Below are 10141 nucleotides of genomic sequence, written 5' to 3'. Positions count from 1 at the left end.
TTATATGATTGTGATATTTTAACTTATGAAGACAGAGTAGGAATCAACTAGCATATATATTAATAATATTAGACTAGAAAAATAGTAATAATAATAATAATCTGAAGATATACAATGAAATAGCATATATATACCATATTTTATATAGATTTACATAGGTCTAAATATGAATTTGACAAGAAATTTGATAGTGAATGAGCATTATTCATGAACATAGAAGAGATAAAATAATTTTGAAAGAAGTTAAATCAATTTGCATTAGATTAAAATAATATTCGTTGTATCATAAAAGTGTGGGAATGGCAATGTTTCAACAGAAAAATTTTTAATATAAGTCTAAATATGGATTTCATTTCCTCACAATAAAAAGGAGTTTCTTTTTGATATATTTTTGTGTAGATAAGCAAAAGTGATAAAAAAAGATAAACAAGAGTTTGCAAGACAGTACAGGAGAGGGTAGAAATATATATTTAAGAGATATTGAATAAATGTGGATCATTATCAAGTCTTTGAAGATGCATTTGAATTGTATAATAATTGAATCCTTGCAGATATAATCGCTGAGTGAAAAAAAAGTGCAACAGAAAAAGCTTATTTTGAAATCTTAAAATTTCAGATTTTTAAAAAAGTTAAAGTTAACAATGTCATTATGAATACAAGACTTTTCTTATTTAGTATAAGTAAAAAATATTCAATTTGGAAAAGATAAAGGCTGACGCAAGAATAAAGCCTAGGGAGGAGGCTATAGAATTTGTTATACTATAATAGTATTGGAGCAGGGATTACTTGCAAGATATGAGATATATAGATAGATGATTAAAGGTGTATATTTGAGATTGTTTAATATGAAAATACTCGATCAAAGTGCAATAGAAACTGTCAAATGACCAGTTAAAAAAGTAATTTTGTTGTGTCTAATGTGTGAAAGAATGGATCATCTGTCTTTTAAAAAAGAGCATGGTCAAGTTTGGTTATTAATATAGAGCCATTAGGAAAAAGGTATGTCTAACAAATGTTGAAAGACTAAAAAATGATTCAAATAGATTTGGTCAAAATAAGACTATCCTTTAAAATATGATTTTGACATTTCTTAGCAGCTTATATTATAGGAGACAAACTGTAAAGTCAACAGAAGTGTAAAAAGAAAGCTTATATTGAGAACTGGACAGCTCTGAAATGAACATTGAGCTCTGAAATAGAAAAGATTAAGCTTGACAATGCTATGGTGAAAACACGTTACATTTTTATAAGAGAAAAATAGACTAATTTTAAACAAAATATATATGAGTGAAGGTGCACATTTTGGGTTATACATAAACTTTTTTCGATGGCTTATAATAGAAACTGTATAATCACATATAAAGACATATAATGTGCTTCCCAATAGAGGTATCGAGATTGTTTGATGACCAGTAATAAAAAACTATATCAAAATAAATATTTCTATAAATTAATTTAAAAACAAAATATATAAGAAACGAAAAAGAAAAATACTTAAAAATAATTTTTGGTTGAATTTTATGTCAAATAATTAAAAAAAATTCAAAAAAGGATTAATAGAGTTTTACGCCACCAAAAGGTAAACTTAGATACTGTTACATTATATTTGCTCTATAAATTTTTGTCTAATTCAAAGTTGAACTATTATGATAGGAAAGATATCAACCCTATATAAGATTTATTTAATTCAAAGTTGTACTATGATAGGAAAGATATCAACCAAAGACAAAATGAGCCAGGAGAATCCTATCAAATTAAGGACAAGCATTACTTGCAAAGCTATTCAAGAGTTTCCATGATTATAGATACAAATTTTGGATTATTGTATAGACCTATAGGATATTAGCTTATAATAGAAACTCTGTGACGAACAAAAAAAAAGGTTGATGGCCATAAGTATGAATTTGTGACCAGTCAAGTATGTCAATAAACTATAAAGATTAAATTGAATAAAAATTGAATAAATTTTAGATATAAGTAATAAATAAAAAGGCTAATAATAGAGCTGGATAGGATAGTTTTAAGAAATAGGAAGGATATCATTATAGAAGCCTAGCAGCTGAAACTTAATAAGACAATAAGAATACAAAAATAGAAGTTAGTATAGTACTACTATAAATTATCTAATTATCTAAAGTAATATTTGGTGTGATTATCTAATTATTAACAAGAGTTACAATATCACAAGTACAAGACAATTTTAAATATATAAAGATAGAGAGTAAATCTGAAACAATAAAAAGGAGTGTACGAGTTTTTGTGCAATGTACAAACAAATAGCTTTGTTGCATAAATGAATAAAAAACCACAATAAGAGCTATTAAGATAAATAATATTAATGGTGATCTAAATTCAATCAAGGTTATGTATGGCAGTAGGTCTTAATAAAAGAAGTAATCCTTAAAAAAGAGTTGATAATGATGTCTTTTACAAGTAAATTATTTGTAAGAAAAATAATCTATATTTGTAAGAAAAATAATCTGAGAGATTAAAGTAATGAAAATATATGTTACTTATAACTAAAGAGCTTATATGACGTGGAAAGTAATATAGTGACTAAAATATATTCATCTTCTGGAAGTAGAGTTATGAAAGAGTAATGTATTGGTATGATATACAAAAAGAATAAATTCTCTTTGGAAGAAAAAAAATACACAAATTGCTACAAGTTCTTTACCAATGAAGAAAGGTTCATGAATGCCGTTTATATTCATCTTTTGCTTTAGTCAAACTATTACCAAAACTCTTCAAGAAATGGACCAAGATAGAGCATTTCTTGCAAGAAGCCAAAGAAAACTCATTCTAGACCAAAAGAGGAAAAGGGTTACAAACTCAGATGATGAAATGAGTAGTTTCCCGTCTGAACGAGCACCGCTGATTCAGATTGACCCCAATTCATATTCTATAATTTCAGGTAAGTGTTTGACAACAAGCCATGTATTCATTGAAATAATTAGTTGTAGAAGAAACATTGGTCTAAGTCAATGTTTAAAGCATAAAAGAACGCATTAACTAAAAAAGAAGCCTATAAAATCAGTTCTTTTCTTTGGCCACAGGTCACCATGGATGGAAATGTGCTAAAAATAAAAGGAAGGCTAAGGATTATTGTTGCAATGAAGAGCAAAGTCATCCACCAAATCCATTTCAGAGAAATATGCAAAGCAGATCAACTGATGATTTGCCTAACCGAGATAGTCAATATTCAGGTGAATCTATACGTTTATGAATTATTATATTACCACTGACTATACATAAAGCCTCGATTAATACACACTCTGGTGCAAACATGAGCATAGCACATAACTGGACACCAAAATGTAGTACACAAGAGAATAAGGAAAATAACAATCCACCAATGAAGCTGGCTCACACCAAAGACACACTTAGCAAAGCATGCAGTACCCAAATAATATGTAGACTTTCTGTTGAAATGCCATCAAATTCATTGCAAGAGACATCACAGACAACAGTTAATTCTATACAAATTGCCTAACAAATAGTTTTCAACAAACCAAAACCAAAATAATGAGTGGAATTGTCACATGGATAAACAATGAGAGTGAAAATGAAGCATATAAGAATGTATTAGCAATGGAAGTTGGATTTTGTTTACTTTTCGTGATTCCTATTCACAAGTCAAGAGAATAATATTCACAAAGGAATATATATCACTAAAAAAATCATAAAGACACAACTTATATGCTTTATTTTAGACAAAAGAATAGTGGAGTTTTGAGTGAGATGATGACAAATTAATTGAAAGAGACACCAATCTGGGCCACTAATACTTGCTAATTTGTGATATATTGCGTGAATATTATAACAAGGTTAGGGTGATTTTTTGTGGGAGTGATGTGTGTGATTAATGATTGTATGAAATATTGCTTTATTATTATTTATATTTGATCGAAAGATACCATTATTAATAAATTGCAGAAACTACAAGAAAGGCTAGAAAGGAGAGGCTGGCAAGGCTAAATGCAAGAAGAAATACCAATTCTGCTAGGAGAAGTAATGGTTAATTTTGTTTCTTGATTTTACATTGGAACAAATTGGTTAAAGCAGCATATACGTAACATATAAATTTATGATTAAATTCCATTTATGCAGGTTCCATTTTAACAATGACAAATGTTAGAAAATTTAGTCAAACCCATACTGGTATATATCTAATACCTTGCAAGTTGTAAGATTAATCAAGATTTGCACATAACCGGTACCACATTTTTAATGTTAACATTGTCAATCCCATGAAAAATATTTTAGGTGTACAAACCTCAAATAAAGGAGTTTCACACCAGGACTCTATGCTAACCACAGGGTATATGAGTAATTCACAGATCACAAAAGCAACTTCAGAAAATATAGATCAGTTTGAAGTGAATTCATTAACTTGCAATTCCCATATTATAGGTAACGTAATTTGTTCCTTATTTTTTATAAGAGTATTTTATAAGATGCAGTGCAACAATAGTTTAAAAATATACTTTGACCTATATTTAATATCCACAACAGATCAAACTAAGAGGACCAGGACTATAAAAAATTCAAGACCACATATGGAGAGACAATCAAACGGTAACAGTTTTGACATATCATAAATTAGTTATATATTAATATAAAACAAAGTCCTAATTCATGAACTAATGATTAGGGTTAACCATTGAATGTTTACAAGGTAATTAATATATAAAATGATTCTATTTTTCAGAATACTACAATATTGGTGATGCAATACATGAATGTCAGTTTTGTCATGCTCTGTTCTGGTATGATGAGAGAACAAAAAAATATTTCAACACCAATGACCCAAAATATACAATGTGCTGTAGAGGCGGACAAGTACAACTACCGCAACCACGAGAAGCTCCTGGAGTGTTGTATGAATTGGTGTTTGGTAAAAATGTGAAAAGCAAACACTTTCACGAGAATATAAGGACTTACAATAGTTTATTTCAATTTACATCAATGGGAGCTAGAGTTGAGCGAAGCATGAATTCTACAAGAGGCCCACCAACTTTTGTTATATCTGGTGAAAATTACCATTTGATGGGCAGTCTTCTACCACCAGAAGGTAAAAGTGCAAAGTTTGCCCAACTCTATGTAGTTGACACCCAGAATGAGATACAAAATCGCATGTCAATTATCAGGTACCCATCAAGAATGTAATTTACCAAAGTCGTTCGACACTATTTTGATACATATTCTGAGCATATATAAAAATTGGTTAAATTTGTAGGGGCAGTGAGAACAATGCCATACATGAAGATATTGTTACCAACTTAAAGAACATGCTTGACGAGCACAATATATTGGTCAAATCATTTCGCATGGTTAGGGAGTCGATCGGGTTTGAATCTAGACGTGATGTGAAGTTAAGACTCTTAGGAAAGAGGGGAAAAGATGGGAGAAGGTATAATTTACCTTCTGCCAATAAGGTTGTAGCATTAATTGTGGGTGACTTTGATATAGACAAGACCGATAGAGATATTGTGGTTGAGACTCAAAATGGAAGATTACAACGCATTAATCAACTCAATCCATCCTATTTGGGTTTACAATACCCTTTATTATTTCCTTATGGAGAGGATGGTTACAGAGAAGGTATATCTCTCAATAGAAAAAAAGATAACGATGGTAAGGGAAGGGATGAAGTTTCACTGAAAGAATTTTTCTGTTACATGATTCAGGAGAGATATTCTGATGCATCCCCTTTATTGTATGCAAGGAGACTTTTCCAGTAGTTTCTGGTTAATGCCTATTCAATGGTCGAATCCGCAAGATTAAATTTTATACGGTTAAGACAAGAAAAATTTAGAGTGGAGATGTACAAGGGAATTAAAGAAGCTGTATTGAATGGAGAAACTACACCATCATCTCGAGGAAAACGCATTATATTACCGTCTTCATTTACTGGGGGACCGAGGTACATGATACAAAATTATCAAGATGCAATGGCTATATGTAAAACAGTGGGCTACCCTGATCTTTTTATCACTTTCACATGTAACCCTAAATGGCCAGAACTTGAAGATTTTCTCAGTAATAGAGAATTAAATCCAGAAGACCGACCAGATATGGTATGTAGGGCTTTCAAGGTGAAATTGGATCATCTTATAAAAGACATCAGAGAAAACAAAATTTTTGGAAGGGTCATAGCAGGTAATTTTATACAGGTTGTTCATTAACCAATTAAATGATTCTATATAATTATGAACATGTTATAATTACAGCCATGCACAACTTTGTTAGAATTATGTAGGAAGGTTGCATAATCCATTGCACTCACGAATAGATTAGTCTATCAACAAAATTATCTGCAAACATGTTTAAAGTAAAATCACCCGATGAAAGTGCTTAGCTCTATATAAGTTGTTCAACTTTCAATAAAGTTAGCTAAACACAATTTAAATACTCATGCTGCTGGACTGTATTGAGCAAGACAAAACATGTACACTTATTGAGTGGTTTTTAAGATGGCTTAATTTTTTATGGTTACAGTGGTTTACACGATAGAATTTCAGAAACGTGGGCTCCCCCATGCGCACATACTGCTATTTCTACATCGGAATGACAAGTACCCAATGGGCGAAGATATCGATCGAATTATCTCAGCTGAAATACCAAACAAGGACCGAGACCCGGAATACTTTGAAGCAGTAGCTCAACACATGATGCACGGCCCAAGTGGAGTGGCTAGGAAAAATTCACCGTGTATGGAAAATGGAAAATGCATACGTCATTTTCCGAAGAAATTTTTTGATGTTACAGTGGTAGACGAAGATGGCTATCCAGTATATAGATGAAGGGATGACGGTAAAACAATAAATAAATCCGGAATAGAGCTTGATAATAGATATGTGGTACCACATAATAGGCATCTGCTTTTGAAATATGGAGCTCACATTAATGTTGAATGGTGTAATCAATCAAGGTCAATCAAGTATTTATTTAAATACGTCAACAAAGGAAATGACCGTGTAACAGCATCATTCTATAGAACTGCTAATGAGGATTCAAGAATCACTGAGTGTGACGAAGTGAGCTTATATTACGATTGTAGGTATATATCCCCATGCGAAGCTGCATGGAGGATTTTTTGTTTCAATATTCACTATAGAGATCCATCTGTTGTTAGACTCGGGATGCATCTGGAGGATGAGCAAAATGTCATTTTTCAAGACCATGAAAATCTAGGAGATGTAGCAGCAAAAGCTACAGTGAAGGAATCCATGTTCTTGGGTTGGTTTGAAGCAAACAAAAAATACCCCGAAGCCAAACGTCTGACATATGCAGAATTCCCAACAAAGTTTGTATGGAAGGCAAAACAAAGAGTGTGGGATCCACGAAAGACTCATGCAGTGATTGGTAGAATATTCTTTGTGCCCCCTGGATCTGGAGAACTTTACTACCTTAGGCTACTCCTAAATTTTGTCAGAGGACCTACTTGCTATGAAGAAATAAGGAAAGTTGATGATGTGGTTTACCCAACATTTAGAGATGCATGTTATGCGCGAGGTCTATTGGACGATGATAGAGAGTACATTGAAGCTATTGAAGAAGCAAGTCATTGGGGCTCAGGCCAATTTTTGAGGAAGCTTTTTGCAACACTATTATTTTCAAATTCAATGACTAGACCAGAGCATATGTGGGAGAACACATGGAGTTTCTTATGTGATGATATATTACAAAGGCAAAGAAGAATACTTGATAATTCTGGTAAGAAATTTTTGAATAGTAGTTGTGTTTGATATTACATCTATGTAGTAGTGTAGATATACAATGACCAAGGCATTTTGAAAATATAAACCAACCATTATATTCAGTAGGTGTTTTTAATTATAACATATAATACTTCAAAATACAGGCAAGAAATATGTAAATATTAGGTCTTTGGTATTATTATATTGATAAGTATTGAAAGATTCTAATAAATGCATTCACTAAAAATTATACAAGTATAAAATTTTTACGGTGGAGTTATAACATACACTATTATGATTCATATTTGTTGTATTGATGGATGGATATAAAAAGAGAACTATGAATTAAAATAAAAATATAACTAGACAAATAGTATAGAATATGGAACTATTTGATAGGTAATTTAATAAAAGTGGAAGTAGAATCCAAGTATAGATTTATATGCATTTGAAAATAACAGGGTCACAGTTTTGCACTAAGAGTAATGCTTTTGGACGACTTATACTAGAAGTTGATGATTTTTTTTTATCTATGTGCATACAGAATTACACCTTACAGAAGAAGAGCTAAAGGATCTAACTCTTATTGATGTGGAAAACATCTTGAAGAGCTACAACATGAGCCTCAAAGACTTCCCTACAATGCCTTTCCCGGCCATCGACACAAGCACCAATATATTGAATTCCCCCGGCATTAATCGCTTAATTTGTGACGAGATCCGATACGATAGACATCAGCTAGCCAGTGAACACGTCAATTTAGTCCAGCAGCTTACAGATGAACAAAGAAAAGTGTATGAACAGATAATGGCTGCTGTAAATAGCAAGGAAGGTGGGGTATTCTTTCTTTATGGTTATGGAGGTACAGGAAAGACATTTGTTTGGAAGACATTAGCATCTGCATTGAGGTCAAAAGGAGACATTGTATTGACAGTTGCATCGAGTGGGATAGCATCGCTCTTATTACCAGGTGGTAGGACAGCACACTCACGCTTTGCAATACCGCTAAATCTTGATGAGTTTTCTACATGCAACATAAAACAGGGTAGTAATTTAGCTGATTTGTTAGTCAAGGCTAAGTTGATTATTTGGGATGAAGCACCTATGGTCCATAGATTTTGTATTGAGGCACTTGATAGAACAATGAGAGATGTATTGAGATTCAAGAACAGGGATAGCCTCGACCAGCCCTTTGGAGGAAAAACTGTTGTGTTTGGCGGTGATTTTCGTCAAATACTACCCGTGATACCCAAAGGCAACAGGCAAGAAATTGTCAATGCAACTATCAACTCATCGTATATATGGAATTGTTGCAAAATATTGACACTAACAAGAAACATGAGGCTTAAAGCAGGCGATGGCAATACAGAATCTACCGAGTTGAGGGAATTTGCAAATTGGATATTACGAATTGGAGACGGTAAATGTGGAACAACTAAGGATGGAGCTGATAGAATTGAAATACCTGAAGACATCCTTATAAAAGATTGGGATGATCCAATAGTTGCAATTTGTAAAGAAACTTATCCAGAATTGTTTGAAGGAACAAATAGCCGATTTCAAGTGGAGGACCGAGCTATTCTTGCACCAACATTGCAGATTGTTGACGAAATCAACCAATATATGATGAGCTTAAATCCAGGTAAGGCACAAACATACCATAGCTCAGATAAAGCATGTCCGACAGAAGCAAACAATGACATCCTTGCATCCATTCACACTCCTGAATTCTTAAATACAATCAAGTGTTCAGGAGTGCCTAATCACGAGCTAACTGTTAAGGTTGGAACACCTATTATGTTGTTAAGGAATATTGATCATTTTACTGGATTATGCAATGGAACATGCTTGGTAATCACTAGGCTTGGAAAACACATCATAGAAGCAAAAAGCATATCAGGAAAAAATTATGGTCAGAAAGTATTTATTCCAAGGATGACACTAACACCATCTGATCATAGAATACCATTCAAATTTCAAAGAAGACAATTTCCCATAATGGTATCATATGCAATGACAATAAACAAGAGTCAAGGTCAATCGTTGTCAAAAGTTGGATTGATCCTAAAGAAACCTGTGTTCACGCATGGACAGCTCTATGTCGCACTCTCACGAGTTACAAATAAAAAGGGCCTTAAGATTTTGGTCTGCCACCAAGAGAATAAGAACAATTGTACAGAGAACGTGGTTTACAAGGAAGTGTTCAGGAATGTTGCATAAATGTCAAATCAACATGAAATGAGATGATGAGGTACCTTTCTAGCCATGTAGTTTTAATTCTATCAGGATTATACATGATCTTTTTTCCTAAATAATGATATAAAAGTAGATAGATGGATGTAATTTCGATAGTACTAAGACTAATCTATAAAATGTCAATGCTTTTTGCAAGGAGATATCACAAAGGATGAACATTCACATGGACTTTATGGGGACAT

General features: G+C 32.5%; 1 pseudogene; it reads left to right on the top strand.

Annotated features, from left to right (window-relative positions):
* The first annotated feature begins 2754 nt into the window (after positions 1-2754).
* Positions 2755-9923, top strand: LOC130949434 (uncharacterized; annotated as a pseudogene).
* The last annotated feature ends 218 nt before the right edge of the window (positions 9924-10141 follow it).

Source organism: Arachis stenosperma, chromosome 9 (assembly GCF_014773155.1).
Source record: "Arachis stenosperma cultivar V10309 chromosome 9, arast.V10309.gnm1.PFL2, whole genome shotgun sequence".
Lineage (NCBI taxonomy): Eukaryota > Viridiplantae > Streptophyta > Magnoliopsida > Fabales > Fabaceae > Arachis > Arachis stenosperma.
Note: the sequence above shows the minus strand (reverse complement) of the source record. Positions and strands in the feature narration are given on the sequence as shown.